This window comes from Numida meleagris, chromosome 1 (assembly GCF_002078875.1).
Source record: "Numida meleagris isolate 19003 breed g44 Domestic line chromosome 1, NumMel1.0, whole genome shotgun sequence".
NCBI lineage: Eukaryota > Metazoa > Chordata > Aves > Galliformes > Numididae > Numida > Numida meleagris.
Window position 1 is genome coordinate 148,743,797 of NC_034409.1, and position 21,624 is coordinate 148,765,420.

The window sequence follows — 21,624 nt, forward strand, 5'->3', positions numbered from 1 at the left end:
CACAGGCTTGGGCTGGATGTTATAAAGTGGTTACACCAGATGGATGAATGTTATAGAGTCATCGATTTTAGTGCTGTGTTATGCTTACAGTGATTCTTGGGCCAAAATATTAATTACTTTTGTCTAGAGAGAGTTCTAGTTGTTCCATTTCAGGGAGGTAAAAAAAGACAGAGAAAGATCTGAAAAAGGATGAATGTCAGTTGGAGGACTGGGAAAGCAACACCTTGGAAAGAAAAAGAAACATTCAAACTTATGTGTAAGTACAAAATTGTCTTAATTGAGTAGCTATTTTTCTCAGACAGAATTTTCAACACATTCTTTTTCCATTACTCATGATATTTGTACAGCATTTCAAACTACCATGTGGAATGTGTTTAGAGAAGAGTTAGCTTTCAACACAGAACTAGAGCCAGTTTTATGAAAAATTTGGGGATTAGAAATCAAAAATAAATACCTATTTTTTAGGTAATTTTTCATGTTCATATTGTTTTTCTGAAAATTTTGGAAGATAAATCACTAAGAATTGCAAAGACTTCCATCAGATCAGACTGAACAAGTTTCACAAAAACAAAGTCAAATATGTCAGCATCATTGGTAACTTCTTCACTGTGTTCACAGAGATTTAATATGTTCCATTCTATAATACAAACTTCAGAATGTCATATACCTATTGTTGTGAATACAGTTCTCAATTGTTTCAGCTTTTCAAGCTTTTTTCTGTGTATGTAAAGATATACTGGTCTATATGCAATACAAACATTATGTCTTTTCCGGAAAAGTTCCAGTTCAACTTAAATTCCAGAGTTCTAATACATGGTTATGTGGGGGAGGCACAGTCCTCTTTTGAATTTATGAACTCAGGAATCCATAGAATTAAATCCCCAGTAGGTGTAATGCAAGATAGATTCATTAAATGTAGTGGAAACAGGGAAACTTACATAGGCTGAGGATGTGTCCCTTAATATTTAATCCAGTTTTCCCAAATGATTCTTTTAATTGCTCTCTATGTTCAGCTTTATAGCTACCTGGCAATTACAGTGGGAGGATTATCAAATATTTAATTAAATTGTGGAGTCACAGCTGTATTTTATTTCACATCATTCCCAGATGGTTTAAATCAATATGTTCAATATTAAAATTTTAAACACTAACAGGATGATTTTTTGTCCCGTATCTGTTAGCATAATTCTGTGAAAGTCCATTGTATCCCTTCCAAATCCAATCTTATTTTGAATAGAGAAAGCAAATGTTTCACGTGCTAATTACTGTTATTTCTTCCCACAGTTACTGATTTATTTTTATTTTTATTTTTCAAATGTTTATGCTGTTTTTTAAAAAAAAATCACAAGCAAATTCCATATCTTCTGAGAGTTTTCAAAACCACTTTTGGATGCATACAATGTGTCTATATATTTCTACTTTTAGTGAAAATTATTTTATTTTTTCAGAAGACAATTTTCACTGTAGCAAGTTTCTCCTATAAAATATTGCAGTCTGTTATAGCTAATATAATGTAAACCAAAAATTGCAAATAAAGTGATTTGGTGTTAGAGACATTTCTAGTTGCTTAATTGGACTTTAGAAAGGCCTGGAAGAGTCTATACCCATTCTTCCAACAAAATTCTGGAGACAGAGCTAAATCTAAATGAAAAGGAGATCAACTAAAATTCCATTTAACAACTTACTTCATAATCAGAAATGTTAGGCTATTTACATACATAGCTGTTCAGTATTGTGCTTCAGTATTACCACAGACTTTCACTGTGCTCACTGAATACTTTGGTCTATATAGTATGATCATTTATCTATGGTGATATAAAACTAAGTTTATCCTGAAGGTTATTTTATATATATATATCACTTCACAGAAAGAAAAGATCTTACAAAAATTAAAGCTTTGAGAATACCTATTAAAAAAAAAAAAATTAAGAAAATAATTTCATTGCAAGGAAACTTAACAGTTAGCCTTTCTGTACACAGTTTGGCATTCCAGGATCAAGTCTGGACAGATTATATATGAAAAAGATGTATGTATCTTTTTTATTTGTTAAGGAAAAACTTACCTGCAGTTTTTAAACTGAAGATAATAATACCGATACAAGTCCTGAACATATGTGCTGCTAAATTCATCTGTCTACAATCTCTAAGCTATGTAAGTTAAGCTCATTGTTCATATCTTCTAATATACTTTCTTCTCATATACTTTTCACATTTGATTGTTTTGACAGTGAGATAAAGTTTTCGCATAGCTTTTATTCATATGTTCAGACTATATTTTTATTCCTTCCTTTGGCTCTGTAAAAACTTCAGCAAGCAAAGTGGCTATTTATAAAGGAAGTCTGTCCTTTTTTGTTTTCCTTTGTTTTGCTTGCTTGCTTGTTTGCTTGTCATTGTGATTTTCCATGACCACTTTAAATATTTTTTTTTTGTCAGTCAGAGAAGTATCCTTTATGGAAACATGCATTTCTAGATTTCCTTTTCAAAGTAGTTTAAATATCTATTCCAATTTCAACTTTTCATTAACAATAGATTCTCACCAGTAATAGCTAATGAGCAAACTTCTGTGACTCATCTAGCATGTTGTCTGCTGAACAGCTCCTCCTGGAAACAGAAGCAGTGAAAACTACAATATCTTAATGCTTATTTATTAATATATTAATTTATGGATTATGAGACTGACACTGTTGTCAGTCTATTGCTTCTTACTTAAATTGTCTCTTATTTAAGTTTCATTGGATTTAGAGGATTCAAAGTTGATTTATAAAAAGCTGTTTTTTCAGTAAAACATTCTGGAGAGTTCCAGAGAGAACTGCAGACCACAAGTTATAGCATTTAAACTTCTAAAACTAATAGAAATTATAATAAAAATATGGAGAAAAATAGACCATTTACAGGAAGAGTAAACAGAACAAGAAAACTATGTTTCACATCTTTGAAATAATGATCAGGCATGTGGAAAAGGGATACTTCGCTGTTACGGGCTACTTATACTTGTAAAGTTCAGAAATGATCTTCGGTAGTGGTTTGTCTGTACTGCTAATGAAAGGAACAGCAACAAATGTGATCACCTGACTATTGTCCTCACTGATGCTACTTATTCTGTGACTCAAGGTCAGTCTATTTCTCTTTCTAACAATCTAGCTCCAGTGACAAGAAGGGAGTCCTAAACTATGAGGACATGAGCCAGTGCATGTCCTTTAAACTCAAGGACAAATTTGGTGCTTGAATGTCTTCTACATATTAGTGTAGAAAGACATTTAACATAAAAGGAAACATAAAAGGAAAAGTCTATGCAGGAATAAAAAATAATTGCTTGGGATTGAGAGAGAGAGGGAGAATCACCTGGAGTAGTTAACTTCAGACTAAAATTAGAAATCACAATTGGACTTTCAGAGATCTGTGCTGTTCTAGTGCCCATAATGCCCATAAAAGAGCTGAGATATGTGATAAACACGAAGATGACAGGGATCAATAAAATCAAATAAAAATACAATGGAAAAAAAATAAAAGAAAGTATGCAGTTACAGCTTAACCCCAGTAGATAGCTGAACACCATACAGCTGATCTCTGATACCCTCCCAGCTAGATGGGGGAAAGATTCAGAAAGGTAAAAGTGAGAACAATCATGAGTTAAGATAAAAAGAGATTAATGAGCAAAAGGGAAAAAAAGACAAAACCAAACCAAACAACAAAAAAAGAAAAACAAGTGACGCAAAAGCAATGCTTAACACCAGCTCACTGATGCTTAGCCATTCCCAGATCAACAGCAACTCCTTGCAAATTCCCCTCCCTTCACTTATACTGAATGAGATATTCCTTTGGTCAGTTTGAGTCATCTCTCCATGTTGCGTTCTCTCTCAGCTTCTTGCATGCCCAAAACTTACTTGCTGGACAAGAGGCAGACTGAGAAATAGAGAAAATCTTGATGCAGTATAAACACTGTTCAGCATTGGCTAAAACATAGGTGTGGTATTAGCACTGTTTTCATGAATGCAAAATATAGCAACATGATACAAAAGAAATGAGTTCCATCTCAGATGGAGTATATGCACGAAGAAGAAGAAAAAAAAAATACACATAAAATGAGGGTCATTTGAGCTGACTATTCTCATCAGAAATCAAATATTAACTTTTGTATTTCTAAACACATAGTTTCATCATACTCAGTAATGATGAGTAAAAACTTAAGAAAAAAATCACTTCCAGTTTTAGTTAAAAAAAAAGAAAAAAACCCACATAATACATTTTATGCCTCTGTGTATACCTATGTTCTTTTCTGGACCTTTGTTTCTACTTTTTAAGAAGTAAAGAAAGGGAAAGTTCAAAGAGAGAAAGTGAATTAGGGAGTGAAGGGCCCTGAGTTGGGTCTTAGTTTAACTGTCCACTAAATTAGGGGCCCTGAGTTGGGTCTTAGTTTAACTGTCCACTAAATTGCTTAGCTTATCTTCACTGCCAGATGAATTAGGGAGTCAGGGGCCTTGGTTGGGTCTTCACTGCCAGACATTGTTTAGTTTAGCTCTCCATTATCAGATTGATGCAAGTCAGTAAGAGAAGAACAGGAAAACAGTGAAGGGGGAACGAGTATGATAAGAAACTACAAAGGCATGCAAGATAGGAGAGCCTCCCCTGGGACAAAGGTCAAGATGAAGACTCCTGACTTCATCCAAGAACGCCCACCGAATGGGGAGGAAGACGTCGAGCCTTCATCCAGCGACCACCAGAAGGGGCTACAATGCATGCGCAAAGGGGAGGAAAAGTAATGAATATGTAACCAGGCTCAATGAATATGTATAAGTTTGGCTTTTAAATGTCTAACACTTTTGTCTAGGGGTATGCGAGTTTGGTAGGGCGGTGACCCCCTCGCATCCGGTGTAGGCGCAGCACCATAATAAACATACCTGCTTTATAACCTAATCTCAGGTTATGGAGTTTGATTCCGCAAGTCAAAAGAAAGAAAATTTGTTTGAGAATTGAGATTGAGAATGAGAATAATATTTCTGTAAGCTTTATGATTAACTTCTTCTTAGTATTGCAAAACAGTATGTAGATTTAGCTATTTACTAGCAACCTTCGAAAAACATGGAGTCAAGAAACTTCCTAATGATAGAACACATTTTTTGTTATTAGTGTTTTATTCAGTCTTTTATATCATATAAACAGCATTCAATTTCTTATCTGTTATGGAGCTATTTAATCATATAACAATTCTATAAAGAACAGCAAGATGTTTCTTTTTTTTTTTCTTGAGACCACTGTCTTTTACAAGACAACTTTCAATTTTATACAAGATGGGAATTAATTGAAGATGAAATGAGTTTGTATGTCGGCGCTTGGTCCCGTTAGAGAAATCTCAGTCAGTGTGGCATCAGAATAGCAAGTTCTCTTTATTGTGTTTTACACACACCTTATATATCCTTTGCTCATAAGCAGTAAATTCACTCACGGTTAATTATCCTTAAGTTCTTCACAACAACATAGATAACAAAGGGTTCCTTAACTGTATCAGATGTGACCACATTAGCTGTGCATACTAAAGGAGTATTCTGTTTACACCTTAGCTCTGTCTCCAGACTCCGGAGGCCTCATAGCGATAAGATCTACCAGAGTCTGTTGAGCTCTTTGTTGTTACATCTCCCCCCACATTTGTACAGCTTGAGAAGTCAGCTGTCTCAAAGAGGGAAATGGATCCTTGCCCAGGAGCTGGCAGGCCTCGTAAAGAGGGCTTTAACTTAAATAAGAAGAGGGAAGGGAATAAAACAAAGCCTACTAGAGGTGAGCCTCAGGGAGTGGTAATGGGAGTAGGGGTAAGGCAAGCGGCTCAGCTGAAGTGCATCCGCACCAATTCGCACAGCATGGGCAACACACAGGAGGAGCTGGAAGCCATTGTGCAGCAGGGAAACTATTACTCATTTGGCATTACAGAAGCATGGTGGGCTCGGTCCCATGACTGGAGTGCTGCAATGGATGGCTACAAGCTCTTCAGAAAGGAGAGGCAAGGAAGGAGGGGTGGTGGTGTGGCTCTCTATGTTTTGATGTTATTGAGCTTGTGGCTGGGGATGATAAGGTTGAATCTCTATGGGTAAGGATCAAGGAAAGGCTGACAAGGCAGACATCCCGGTGGGGGTCTGTTACAGACCACCTAACCAGGATGAAGAGACAGATGAGGTGTTCTACAGAAGTTGCACAATCGCCAGCGCTTGTCCTCATGGGGGACTTCAACTTCCCTGATATATGCTGGGAATACAACACAGTGCAGAAAAAGCAGTCTAGGAGGTTTCTAGAGTGTATGGAAGAAGACCAGCACGGATGAACAGCGAGTTTTTCCTGAGGCTCCAGGAGAAAAAGAGAATCTTCCTCCTGAGAAAGAAGGGATGAGCAGTTCGTGGCGAGTACAAAGAGATTGTTAGGATGTGCAGGGAGAAAATTAGAAAGGAAAAAGACCAGCTTGAACACATCTTTGCTGCTTGGAACAAGAAACTCTTTTACAAATATATTAGCAGTAAAAGAGGACCAAGGAGAATCTCCATTCTTTACTGGATGCAGCTGGGAATGTGGCCACTGAGGATAAGGAAAAGGCTGAGGTTCTCAATGCCTTCTTTATGTCTGTCTTTAAAAGCCAGACCAGTTATCCTCAGAGTACTCTGCTCTCTGACCTGGAAGTCTTGGATGGGGAGCAGAATAAACCTCCCACGATTCAGGAGGAAACAGTCAGAGACCTACTCTTCCAGCTGGTCTACTACAAGTCCATGGGGCTGGATGAAATCCATCTGAGAGTGCTGAGGGAATTGGTGGAGGTGATAGCCAAGCCGCTTTCCATCATCTATCAGCATTCCTGGTCAACTGGAGAGGTCCAAGAAGACTGGAGACTTGCCAATGTGACTCCCATCTACAAGAAGAGCTATAAAGAGGATTGTCATGGTATTATCTAAGGGTCTGCGTCCGTGACAAGGGGGACAGGCCCGAAAGAAAAAAAAACGAGAAAAGAGGAAGGAAAGAAAAAAAATTGCCAGCGAGTAGGGGCCAGCCCCCAGGCGGTCCAGCGGCTAAAGCGGCAGAGAAGCCACGGAGCCGCACCCTGGGAAAACAAAGGGAAGAGGGGGGGGAAAAAACAAAACAAAACAAAAAAGCAAGGGACTCGTAGGCAGATCTAACACACACAAAAAAAAAACAGTGGCAGCAATCTGAGGAGGAACATCCAACTTTACTAAATATATGAAAATGAGGCTAGTAGAATTATATTAGAGAGTTTACAGGCTGAAAATCTTACACAGTAAACTGCAGGAGGACCACGTGCTTTCTCCGCCAGGGCAGGAAGGAACAGACCCCCACGTCTCCCATGCGGCTTCACCCCCTCCCCTCCAACGCAAAGACCCCTGGGGCGTGCACCTCCTCCCCTCCCCCTCAGAGGGCCACACCAAAAAAGGTAGTTTACAGTAATAAGGGAATTAACTCTTTAACTGCCCGTACCTTGCATGATGTAATGATGTGGAATACCGACAACAAAAATCACAAAACCATAACAAGGATCCAGGGCCTGTCAGCCTGACCTTGGTGCCAGGGAAGGTTATGGAGCAGATTGTCCTGAGGGAGATCACACAGCATGTACAGGACAACTGGGGAATCAGGCCCAGACAGCATGGGTTTGTGAAGGGCAGGTCCTGCTTGACCAACCTGATCTCCTTCTATGATCTGCCTGGTGGATAAGGGAGAGAAAGGCTGTTGATGTGGTCTACCTGGATTTCAGCAAAGCCTTTGACACTGTCTCCCACAGTGTTCTCCTGGAGAAACTGGCAGCCCGTGGCTTGGGCAGGTACAGTCTTTACTGGGTATTGAGCTGGCTGGAGGGCCGGGCCCAGAGAGTGGTGGTGAATGGAGTTAAATCCAGCTGGTGACCGGTCACGAGTGGTGTTCCCCAGGGGTCGGTGCTGGGGCCTGTCCTCTTCAATATCTTTATTGATGACCTGGATGAGGGCATTGAGAGCACCCTCAGTAAGTTTGCAGACGACACCAAGCTGGCAGGAAGTGCTGATCTGCCTAGGGGTAGCAAGGCACTACAGAGGGATCTGGACAGGCTGAATTGCTGGGCTGAGACCAGTGGGATGAGGTTCAACAAGACCAAGTGCGGGGTCCTGCACTTTGTCCGCAACAACCCCAGGCAACGCTACAGGCTTGGGGCAGAGTGGCTAGAAGGTTGTGTGGAGGAAACAGACCTGGGGGTGTTGGTCGATGCTTGCCTGAACATGAGCCAGCAGTGTGCCCAGGTGGCCAAGAAGGCCAATGGCAATCTGGCTTGTATCAGAAGGTGTTGGAAGCAGGAGCAGGGAAGTAACTGTTCCTCTGTACTCAGCTCTGGTGAGGCCGCACCTCGAGTACTGTTTCCAGTTTTGGGCCCCTCACTGCAAGAAAGACATTGAGGCCCTGGAGCGTGTTCAGAGAAGGGCAATGAATCTGGTGAGGGGTCTGGAGCACAGGCCTTATGAGGAGTGGCTGACGGAGCTGGGATTGTTCAGTCTGGAGAAGAGGAGGCTCAGGGGAGACCTTATCGCTCTCTGTAACTACCTGAAGGGAGGTTGTAGTGAGCTGGGGGTCGGCCTCTTCTCTTGTGTAACTAGTGATAGGACGAGAGGGAATGGCCTCACGTTGCGCCAGGGGAGCTTCAGGCTGGACGTTAGGAAATACTGCCTTTCTGAAAGAGTGGTCAGGCACTGGAATGGGCTGCCCAGGGAGGTGGTGGAGTCTCCAACTTTGGAGGTGTTCAAGGAACATTTAGACGTTGTGTTGAGGGACATGGTTTAGTGATTACTGTTGGCAATAGATGGATGGTTGAACTGGACGATCTTGTAGGTCTTTTCCAACCTTGGTGATTCTATGATTCTGTGTTCTAGAGTTCTACTGATGAAAGTGCAATTGCCAGCTGTCCTCTTTTTCCTGTTCTTGTTAGATATTTGCTTCTACTTTGCCTTCAGTCTAGTACTCACTGAACTTAATGATGATTCAACTCACATGACCTGATGATGCAAGCGCATTATTATTTACAGAAAGTTATTTGAATAAAATATTATTAGTTTTCAAATTAATTAGTAAATTCCATCAGCTTAGCAAGCTACTGCAAATGCAAGAGAAGCAGTGGTCAAAAATGTCATTGGAAAGATGATCTCATTTGGGGTACAGTGGGCTCTTAATTCACCAGGCTATAAAAGAAGAAAATAATCCAGGAAAATTATCTGTATAACTCACACTTTTATTTACAGAAATATCATTTTTCTCTAACCGAGATGGAAATGCTATAAAATTGCTTAGAGTATGCATTCTGAAATGGAGACCCACAGTATTACTTCCATTTTCCTCCTAACTCATTTTGTCAGTTTGTTTTTCTCATACTTCTCCCTTTATCACCATTCACCTCACTGCCATTTTTATGCAATGAAATCCTATCTCAAGTGTCTTCTTTTACAGTAAGTCTTTTTAATCTTTCCTAAAGCACACTTTTAAAGAGATTTTTTCAATCCTTATTTCCAGGGTGCTTTTGGTCCAGGTCTTCCGAAAGTACATGAATCAATCTGAAGCCTCCTAGTTTCCAGTTTCCTAGTATATTTATTTCTGACAGTTTCTTTTTGCTCTAGTGAATACTTGATGATTTATTAAAAATTAAATATTGTTAGCAGGTTATTAGGGAGGGTTCTTTTCACAGTTAAGCATTCTTATCTATGAATTCTTTACTGTGAGGGCGGTGAGACACTGGAATAGGTTGCCCAGCAAGATTGTGGATGCCCCCTCCCTGGAAGCATTCAAGGCCAGGCTGGATAGGGCTTTGAGCAACCTCGTCTAGAGGGAGATGTCCCTACCTACAGCAGGGGGGCTGGAACTAGATGATCTTAAAAGTTCCTTCCAACCCAAACCATTCTATGATTCTATGATCCTATGAACTCATCTGAGATGTGGAACACACAGCTTCAAAACCATCATTTACCTTGGGGATTAACAGGACTCAGCCATGCATTTTCACTGGTACTTGAAGGATTTGTCTTTCCCTCCTGAGCAAATTTAATCAGCATTGTGCGATGAGATTCAACAACCATTGGAACTAAGTATAATTATTGTTGTAAAATAAAAAAGTTCTGATAAAAGAAGTTACGAGAGAGCACTCCTGGAACCAGTCTCCCAAAATACTTAAATCTCTCTCCTATATATCTGAGATACTGATTTTTTTTTTTCTTTTTCAAGTTTGTTTTGGTTTAGTTGTAACATCTAATTATTATTTTTCTTTTAATTGACTTGCATTGAGTAAAGCAGAATACCAAAGCATGGATTTTTGCAATAAGATGATTCTATACAGACCCAGGAAAAACTTTAAGGTAAAATTTCTTTATCATGACTAGGTGGTCAAACTAGAATAGGCTTTCTAGAGAAGTGGTTGATGCCCCATCACTGTCTGTGTTCAAGAGATGTTTGGACAATGACTTCAGTAATATGCTTTAAATTTTGGTTAGCCCTGAAGAAGTCAAATAGATGGACTAAGCGATCTTTGAAGGTCATTTCCACCTCATCTCATCTCCTCCTCCTCCTCTCCCTTTCCTTTTCTAAATATTCCACCATTCTAGTAATAGTTTTTCTGCATTCATGATGCCAGCCTCATTCACAGTCTAACCTAAAAATGCATTTCCCTATGTCATTTCTCAATAGTGATATCATTACTTCAAAGCATGGTCATATCACAGGTGACCTAAATCCTGATTCACCTACTGCCTGCAAACCAAGTGTCTGTGAGGGCAAGCACTTGATTAGTGATGGTGTTATAGTCAAACTTTCTGATCAGCAGGAGGAAATCTAATTCCCCAATGTCAGCTATAAACAGTGCACCACAAATCAGAGTGATAAGAGCTTTAAAAAAAAAAAAATCAGAAATAATTGCGGAAAAAAGTCTTTCTGACAGACGTTCACAGGAATTGATGAGCTTTGTTAGCAACTTAACAGACTAACAGGATTTATTGCAGCAAAAACCTCTTTTTCAGGTAACCAGAGTGGGGAAGATAAAGCTTTTTTTTTCTGTGGAGAACACTGTAACATTCTTTTTGTGGTTAATAGTAAAGCACGAGCTCACTCTGCACCACTCAGCTCTTTTAATGTTAAGCATGACTTAGCAGTTGATCTTACTGTTGAAAAAAGTAAAAAATGAAAATAAGGCTTTTTCTTTCTTCTTTCTTTCTTGACCTTTTGGTTCTTGAAGTCTTAATATAAACAAGAAAGTAATAATCACCAATAATTCAATAGTCACCAATTAATTATCCACCACAAAAGAGAGAATGTTGTAAAGATTTTTTTATTATTTAAGGGACAGCTGACAGAACAACAACTTATTGTGTGCCTTTCATGATTAGGTTTCTCTTTCATACCATAACCAGTTTCAAAATCTGTGTGTATAAATGTGTGTGTGCTATTTACTGAGTATGTGCTATCAAAACTTCTGTGAATTTCAAGTGTACTTCTGGCCCTTTTCAGTGCCTTAGGAGAGATTATTACTTGTATAACTAATCTGACATTACTTATTCATTCTGATAAATTACTTCAAATTACACTTCAAAACAATATGAGATTCAGGGACTAAAAGGATGCCTATTGGTAAATAAAGCACATTTCCTGTAGTTTGCAGAGTTTATAACATTTTCTGGTAGTAATGTGATTTGTTGTTGATAATAACTCAGTTCCCTGATTCAGTCCCATGTTCCACACAACTGAACATATGCAATGCAATCTCTTTGGTCTATGGAGGTATAACATAGAATCCAGAGATGGTCTAGAGACAAATGGTACGTGGTCTGGACATTCTTCTCTGGAAAAATCTACAACAGATTTGTATAATCTGTATACAGATACATCTGTATATCTGTACAATATCTGTATATTATGCTGTATGTATGCATATGTATGTATATGCTGTATACAATATCTGTATATTATGCTGTATGTATATCAGATAATATATTGTATATCTACAATATCTGTACAGATACATCTGTATATCTGTATAATTTGTATAATAATTTGTGGGAACAAATTATTCTGCCTTACTAGGGAGATCATTTTAGGACTGTAGATACAAATCTCCCTTTTAAGAGAACTGAGGAGGCTGTGAACTAATATGATTGTGTGGAGTTATTTTTGTTCCCAGTGGGAACTCCTGATTTAGGCTAACGGTCTTTTTAATGCAGAACACAGTATGCAGTGCAGAGAACTTTGCATCTAGAGAGGCAAAATGAAGGAAAGCAGGAGAGTAAAAAAATAATAAATAGTATGACCATTTCTGAATGAAAAGAGAAGTTTTGAGAAACTAAATTCAAGAACTGAAACAGAAAATACAACTCTAAATTATCTCACAGTGCCCTGAGAAGTTCCAGGTTTGTTTAACATACACATGTTGCATAATTTACAAAGGAAACCTCCAAGCAGATCCTATAATGCTGTATAATTCTTTTAACAAAGTAATCCAAAAAGAAATAAATTGATTTGGACCTCAGTTGATTTGAATTCATGTAGACTCTTGACTGTCATTGTAATTACTTTGATTTGTACCTGCTCTTGGTTAAAAAAGAAAAAAAAAAGCTGGTTTTGGTTGAACTATGCGAATCCATCTCGGTGGAAGAACATATCTGAATAAGTTCCAGCAAATGAATTCTATTCAAACCATTATGCCGCTGCCTCTGGCAACAACTCAAACATTTTTAATTTTCATTGCCATGTTTCTTCTAGAGATTGTATTCTGCATCTCTGTTTTAGAATTTGTGTATACTTATTGAGGCAAAAAACAAGTTGTGACTACTTTCTATTAACTATGTCCAACCTACTGCACAGAAACAATCAATTCACTATATTCTGTACTGCCTCACAGAAGCATAAGCATGTGGAAACATCACCAGCTTTGTTACTCTTCTCTTCACATACTCAGGAAAGTCAATATCTTTCTTGTAGTAAGAATGACAGTGTCCTTTTTGTAGTGAAGTGTAGTGATTTTTCTCTATTGTCCCACTTCAGGACACATTAATATTGTCCCACTACATCAGAACACATTAAGTACATCCCTTTTCATCCTCACTAAAGCCATGTAAACATTCAAATCTCATTTAAAAAAATCAGAAGAAAAACCTGAAGCTTATTTTTAACTAACCATTTTGGTTTAGTTTTCTTGGTGGTTGTGATAATACAAACAAAAATGCCTATTCTTTTCAACCCATGTCCTTTGAAAAATTCTGTCAAAATCACTATGGTTTCTAACTCAAGATGGTGTTTTCAAAAAATCTCATTAAGCTTACTGTAACTTTTCTTATTTTGCAGAAAAGCATTCATTTAAATGAATGAAATGCAATTACTTCATGTTAATTTCCCCTAAACACACAGAAGTCTGATCCATTAAAATCTAATTCTGGATTAAGGCATACTGAAGTAAAATCATTTCATATTTGACTAGCAGAAGTTTCTCTGCCAAATTCAAAGATACAAATACTCTGGATTCTATAAGTAACACTAGTTCAAAAATAGGATGCCCATAAGAGGACAGAAAAATAAGTTTTTTCATGTGATATTCCCAATTGCCTTTCTCTGATGTGACAACAGCCTGTTGCTATTCAGTGCACTTCAGAATTGCCTTAGCTAATCAAAGACAAGTCTGATCAGTGGGATCAAATACGCAAAAACTACAAAGGACTAAGTAGCAAATCAACCAACACGTCATCAGAAATCACTGTGCCTTTGTGACCTCTAACAAAGCAGTCTTTGTAGCAAGATTGTTTTAATCATGAAACTGTTTAAGCATCTGAAGTAGAAATATGAGACATGCAAAAATTGTATGCAAGCTGGAAGGGAAAAGGTAAATGAGAAAAAAAAAAGAAAAAGAAAAGCATTATCTATTAAGTGGTTTTCTTTTTTTTTATTCAACCCTTTGTTATGCAACCATCTCAATCTCTTTCTTTTTCGTAATCTTTAGCATTGAAGTCAAGGTTCTGAATGTTCATTAAATGAGAACTTGGTTGTATATTATTTAGTAGAACCATCAAAACCTTTCACGAGTGTAATTTTTTTTGAAAATAGTGATGAAAGAGAAATTTATTTACCTTACTCAATACAGATTAATGATCTGTTAATCCGACTAGATTTCCTTTCCTTTCTTTTTAGCATGCATTATTGTTGAATAGTTATACTACCCGAGGGTTTTGTGAAGGCAGTCTAAAAGCTGCTTTTCTAACACAATGAGAATAAATTTAATCTATAATTTCATATCTATTTTTTTTTAATTACTAAAGAAAATATGAGTCATTTTGTTGATTTGGAAAGATAAAATTATCTGATCGCTACAACGTTTGGTAGCCTGAATTATCTGTAATCCATGCAAATGACATGATGGCCCTGCTTCAAATCTTTCTGGAATCAAAAGAAAAAACTCTTTTAATCTTCTGAACATATTGCAGCTTGTCAAGTGCATAAATGAAATATTAAATGAGCAAATAAGATCATCATAGCCACTCTTTCTTTAGAGAAATAATAAAGGGATACAATAAACCATAACTCAGGACCTAAAGAATTTGTATTAACCAAGGTATTGGTTAAACGCTTAGTAAGTATTGACTTTAAACAAATGTGTTTACATTCTGAAGTACATTTTTGATAACTTAGATTGTGTTGCATTACCTCTGTATTTGTAAAAGGTAAACAGATATAGCAGATATGGTGTTTTTTTTTTGTTTTTCATTGCATCTCAGTGTTAAATAAAAGTACAAGCTGCAAAAGCAAGAACAAGACAAACTGGTTTTTTTTTGCTGCAGTATAGTTTATGAACACAGGCATATGACTACAATAACTTCTTCACACTTATGTAATAACAGTGAATTATCTATAACTGTTTGCATGAAATGTATAGCAAGACTGACCAAATAAATCTCTGAAGGAATAGGATTAGTTGTGACATAAAACGTAATCAAACTAAGTAAATACAAAGAGTACTTTCAATTTGCCAGACAGGAAAATTGAACTTTGATTGATCACTTTTTCCTTAAGAGTATCTTTTCCTCTACAGATGAAATATTTTTTTTCTTACAGTCAACTCGATCTATATAATTTGCCAGTCATAGGAGGAGATTACAGTTAAAGAAGAGTTAAAAATCTTTTTTTGTTGTTTTGGTTGGTTGTTTTTTTGTTGTTGTTGTTGTTTGTCTGTTTGTTTTTCCATAGGAAGGAATGTAGAGGTGCAAAGCTACAAAGTATATTTAACTTCCATATTCTTTTCTTGCATCAGTGGCCAGGACTGCTACAGTATAACACAAATTCTGTACAAGAATGCAAGCACTTCATCAAGTCTGTGTTCAAGGCTGCATCCATCACCACTGAGAAAGGTTGAGCAAGCAGTAAGCACCAATATTAAGTTAACTCAAGTCCAGGTACAAATATGTGGTATGTAATAAAAAGAAACAGAGAGTAGAGGCAGCAGAGAAAAGCTTTTATAATGACACATAACCTTTCAAGAAGGAAAAAGACAAAATTATTATGTTACTATTATGTACATAAAGATCAACGGTCTTGTGAGCAGCCTGTAGACAGCCTGCGAGGTCATGCCTGCAGGCATATTAAGGAGTTCACAGTTTGTGAACGCAGTACCAGCTCCATGGCATACAGAATCCTATGTAATTTTGGAATGACCTTCATCTTTACTTGCAAGGTTGTAGGTCAGGGAGTCAAAGCCAGGACACTGAAATATATTGTGTCTCACAGTAAGTTCATAAAGTGTGTCCTTTCTCAGGGCCATATTTACTACTATAGTAAGGAATAATTTACAGTATTTAAGACTAGACTGGTTAGTCTCAAACAAAAAGATTAATGTGATATATTTTTAAGTACTTAATGCAGAAGTATTTTGATGTAGCTTCCTAGTACATTTTGACAACACCAAAACAAATTGAAATTCTGGTTAAAATTCTCAACGAAAGCACAAGATGATTTGATTGAGAACTAAAACAATAAGGCTGGATGTGAATAATGCATGACTTCTGAAATCTGAATAGCATACCATTTTCACTGTTACTGAAACTTTAAAATAAGATTTTCCACTTCCTATTCTCTGGTGCAGTTATTGGAGCTGCTGTAGTTCTTAATACATTCTGAAAAGCTTTGTGCCAATCTTGTAATTTCAAGTGGAAATAGTCTGAATAAGAGAAACACTGGTGCTTGACCACAGATTGCCAGAAAAAAGCTAAAAGACGACAAGGCAAAAACTTGCAAGAAAAAAGAAAAAAGGTATTAAAACAATTAACACCAATTTTAACTTTAGGCAATGAAAAAACATCCATAATGGAACACAGACTGCAAAGTGAAAAAAAAAAAAAACAACCACAAAAAACTCCACAAGGTTATTTTTCCTGTGATCCAATACCAACTGAATGTTCTCTTTGCTTAAATGTAGTAGTTTTTTTTCTTTTTTTTTCTATTTTCTTCTTTTTTTTTTTTAACTAGTGCTTAATGTTTAATGTGAAATATTTAAGTATTTTTTTAATCAACCTTCTTTCCCCTAGGTTAATTTGGAATGTGTACTCCTTATCTAAGTCAACAACAAACCAAATCTATTTGAAAGGGCTATTAAGAGGTCATGGAAGCAATATTCTGCAGAAAAAGAATTAACAGCAATGGAACCATTAAGCTGCTGCACCTCCAGAGGAAAAGAAGACTTTGAAAATCACCTTGAAACTCAGTAACAATGAAAGGAAAGTAGGTGAGAATCTCTGCCATATCGAACGTTTGTCTATTCTTCTATAGCCCATGCACTATTATTTCATGACTGCTGACTACAACACGCAGGAGAACTATTTTTGCACATAGAAATGAATGATTTTAGTATTTTTATTGAGGCCTTTAGTACTCATGCTGATAATCTTTACTCAGGAGAATGCATAATTACACAACTATTTATGTAAAAAGAAGGAACTTAACGAGTATTACTTGGAGTGATGACATGCAGCACAATCTGGGGTGCTGTATTACAGGACTATCTGATAAGGTTTCTATCATCTCCTCAATATAAACTGGTTCAAATGTTTCTTTACTTTCTTGAAATGATTGAATTTTCATCTCCTATCCTAAATTCTACCTGAGATCAGTAACAAAGTTTCATACTTCAGGGTCAGTAAATGTCTCATTTTGAATAATAGCAACAGAAAAGCACTAGGACCTTTTTACCTTTGAAATTGACTGTTAGTGATGGCATCAATTAATTTAAACTTCCTTTAGCTATGTTACAAAGGGGAATACATGATGCCACCAACAACTGAAAAGCTAACAAAGAGATTTAAAAAAAAAAAACCTCTGATTTGCATATACACACCAGAAAATTACTGGAACAACACTGATGGAGAAGGGAAAGAATGGTGGCTGTCAAACACGTATATTCAGGTAAATATCACGAAGGAGAATTTTAATTAAAAAATATTGCTTCATTAAGCCTACAATATTTTGCTTGATGTGTTTTCCCAGAAATCATTAGAAAATTGAAAGTAGTGTTCAGAAAAACTCTGACTGGATTCAGGCTGCTGCTAAGCACCCTGATGCTCCTATGGTATATGTGCTAAAGGCAGCAGGCAGTGTCACAGGCTCTGCCTACCACAGAAAACTAAATTCTGCACCTATGAGGTGTCTTGGAAATTCTTAACAGTGAGACCCCCAGGAACCACTTTCTTACTATGTATTTAAGGTATCTAATAGACAATCATGAGTGCGTGTCTGGGAGCAGAAGGGCCTAGAGAGGATTATTATGAATCACTAGCCCAAGGGAACATAAAATTGCATAACAGTTATTACCGATATCATCAAAATGCTTTAAAAGATATTCTGTTCCTAGAATAAGATGAGGTGTCAGGTGGAACTTTCATTATTAAAACTGCTTCCACTCACTTTGTCCTCTCTCTCATACAACTACCCACTGTTAGTACTTTAAGCTACAAGAACAAATGCATGCAATCATATTTGGATGGTTTTTTTTCTCCATCACAGAATGAATGGAATTGGAAGTTTGGCTAAACAATCTTCAGTGTTAAAATTTCAATTTAGATAGAAAAAAAATCATATCTGAGTATTACTTCTAAAATTAATTCTGAAATGTAACATCTTTTTGTTCAGTTGGTACTAAAACAGGCATGTTGATTTGCCTTACTCAGGCTGATTTTCAGATTATAGATGATTTGATTGCAAAACTTTGTTATTAAATGTATTTAACAGATTTGTCATGGTGAATATTAATTAGTTGTAAGAAATATGTTAGAATATATACATATTCTAAGAGATTAATGGATCAAGTATATGAACCCACTGAAATCAGTGAAGTCAACTTTATCCTTTATTCCTAGTTCTACTTTCTTATTTTCTATTTATTGTTAGCATAATTTGTTAAGAATATAAAAAATAATTGCATTGAATATTGTAAATATGAATGTTTGTATCCACTGTCTGGCCCTGCATGCTCAGTTTCTCCTGTTGCTGGTTGCTGGGACGAATTTTCAAGGTCTGCAGCACCACTACAGTTGCAGGTTTTCTGACCATCTTGCACTTAAGAAGCCCCATGCTATTTGATTTGGAGTTTCTAATCCCTTCAATAGCCAACTTACTGACCCTCCAGTCTCTCCAATATCCAGCACAGACTTACAGCTTCTTTGGCACCAACCTTCCACTCCATTTATCCAATTTGCATGTTAGTCCAGGTTGCTAATCACTAATCATCACATACATATTCATATGTACCTGCACAATACGCATACTGTCATCTCTCTGGTTACTGGCAGCCCAGGCACACAAACTCCATTGAGCTGTGGTCCTTCTAGATGCTGGCACTAAGACATTCTTATGTACCGATGCACACAGAATACAGTCCCTTGCTAAAGGGATCCTTCCCCATTGACTCACAGTGATGGGTATCCCAATGGAGCTGAAGCTGGGATAGCCGTGGGAAGACCTGGGCTGGGATGCATTTTCTGTCTGGTTTATTGATGTTTTCCAACTGCCTTCTTTTCTGTGCTCCATGTGTTAGGAGACAGACCTTTTATTGCATAATATAACATTTCAGAGGTGTTCCTGCATGGTATTGACAAGATTATCATAGAATTGTAGAATCATTAAGGTTGGGAAAGTCCTCTAAGATGATCTAGTCCAACTGTCAACCCATCACCACCATGCCCACTAAACCATGTCTCTCAGTGCCACATCTACCTTTTTTCCTCAAAACCTTGAAGGACAGTGAGTCCACCACTTCCCCGGGCAACCTGTTCCAATATCTTACATTTTCTGAGGAGGAATTGTTCCTAATATCCAACCTGAACCTCCCCATGAACAACTTGAGGCTATTCCCTCTTGTCCTAACACTACTTATGCAGGAGAAGAGGCTGACATCCACCTCACCACAACCTCCTTTCAGGTAGTTGTAGAGAGCAAAAAGGTCTCCCCTGAGCCTCCTCTTCTCCAGACTGAACAATTTCAGATCCCTCAGCTGCTCCTCATAAGACTTGTGCTCCAGATCCTTCAGCAGTTTTGTTATACTTCTCTGGGCACACTCTGGGGTCTCAATGCCCAAAACTGAACACAGTACCCAAGGTGCAGCCCCACTAGAACTGAGTACAGAAGAAGGATAACCTCCCTGGTCCTGCTGACTACACTATTTCTGATAGAAGCCAGGATGCTATTAGGCCTTCTTGGCCACCTGGGCACACTGCTGGCTCACGTTCAGCTGGCTTTTGACTAACACCTCCAGATACTTTTCCCCAGGGCAACTTTCCAGACACTGTGCCCTAAGCCCATAGCTTGCATATATTTCATAGGGATAAGTAACTCCTTCAAACTTTTTTTTTTCATAGATATTTATTATTCTGGACAATTTGTGAATGTTCATGTTATTCGCTGCATGCATTTTAGGACTGTGCAGGGAAGCAGGGTAAAATAAGCAACAAGAGCTCCACATTTATGTTAATAGAGCAGAATAAACCATCAGAGGTCATTTTTATCTTTCAGCGTAGTTCCATTCTAATGAACGTTCTGCATCTTGCTCTTTCTGTTGTCCACACTAGGAGACCTAGAGCACCACAGCTTTTTGCCGGGCATGACCTTAGGATTGTCTGTGGAGAAAAGGAGTATTTATGTTAGCAATATGGAAGATAAAGAGGTAGGAATTAATGTCACATTCAGGAGTAGACCAAGATACAAAAATTAACCTGGGAAGTTTGAAGGTTTCCCAAGTCGCACCCTTACATGCGTACAGAATAACTGCCTCAATTAAATAGAATATAGGTAAGTAAAAGATCAGTACATGGAATCTTTCTGGAAACAAACGAGCAAACAAACCGAACAAAAATTCTAAACAGGGCAATTAAGTGTGTATTAGTAAGGACTTAGTTCTTTTAATCAATGTGCAATTTAGAAGTCAGTTTCTTTTATCTGTAATGTGAATTCATGAACACAGAGCACTAGAGGAACTGAGCATCATTTTCATTAGCTATATTTGGTCTGAAGTAAAATCTTCAGTCTACTGCAGTGTAATTCCATGTTAATTTGAAGCACTGTTCTGCTTTGGCCTACAATGAGACATTTTTACAGCAGTTGACTGTGAGTTACAGACTCTAAGGGGTAAAATCAATTGTTACTGGGTGCACCTGGCTTGTCTTTTTTCCTTTTTTTTTTCCTCTTCAGCTTTTTAGCTTTAAGTACATCTACAGTGTAGAAAATGATAAAATTCTTTTGTTGAGTTAGAGCGCCACTTGGTGGTTAGTTCGACAACAAGTAACACCATGATTAAAATTTCCCCATCAACAGGAATTATAACTACATTCACAGTTTATTTTATAATTATTTTAAAATAATTTAGGAAAATGATCTCCACCTGCCGTTTAAAACTAACAATAGCATTTTTTTAGGTGAAAATATAGTTTCTTAAGGAGATACTGATAGAACTTCAATTATATTTCTCAAAATTTTTTGATTGTACAACAAAGTATTCTTATTTGTGCTTGGAAAATCTAGATCAGAAGACTATATACATTTATATATTCTCCATAATAATAAAAATAAGTATTTCTGTCTCTTTATTGAGACTGAGTGGTGTAGGGAGAGTGTGAGAGAGAAAGAAGTAACGATGGGGAAGGAAAAGAAAGAGAGAAATGGAAAAAGAGATTAATAGTTATATGTATAGTTCATTCATTAAATTCATTTATTCTGGACCAGTTAGCTGTACAGTACATTGATACTTCTCATCTACTGAAAATTATATTAATTAATACTTTCAGATCCCAAGATTTATTAGCCTTAAATAATAAAGCAGTATTTGCTTATCCAAATAAAACATCTTGTAAGAAATGCAAACTTGTAATGCTACAAAGAACACAGTGCCCACTAGAAAAACAGCAGTGCATATTTTCTTCGTCTTCTGATCCACTAGTTTTGCTGTCTACTAACTCCTTTCACTTCATCATAGACATTCACAACAGCAATTTGGAACTCACAAAAGACATATAGAATCATAGAATCATAGAATTAGCTAGGTTGGAAAAGACCTACAAGATCACCTAGTCCAACCATCCACGTACCACCAATAACCCCACTAAACCATGTCTC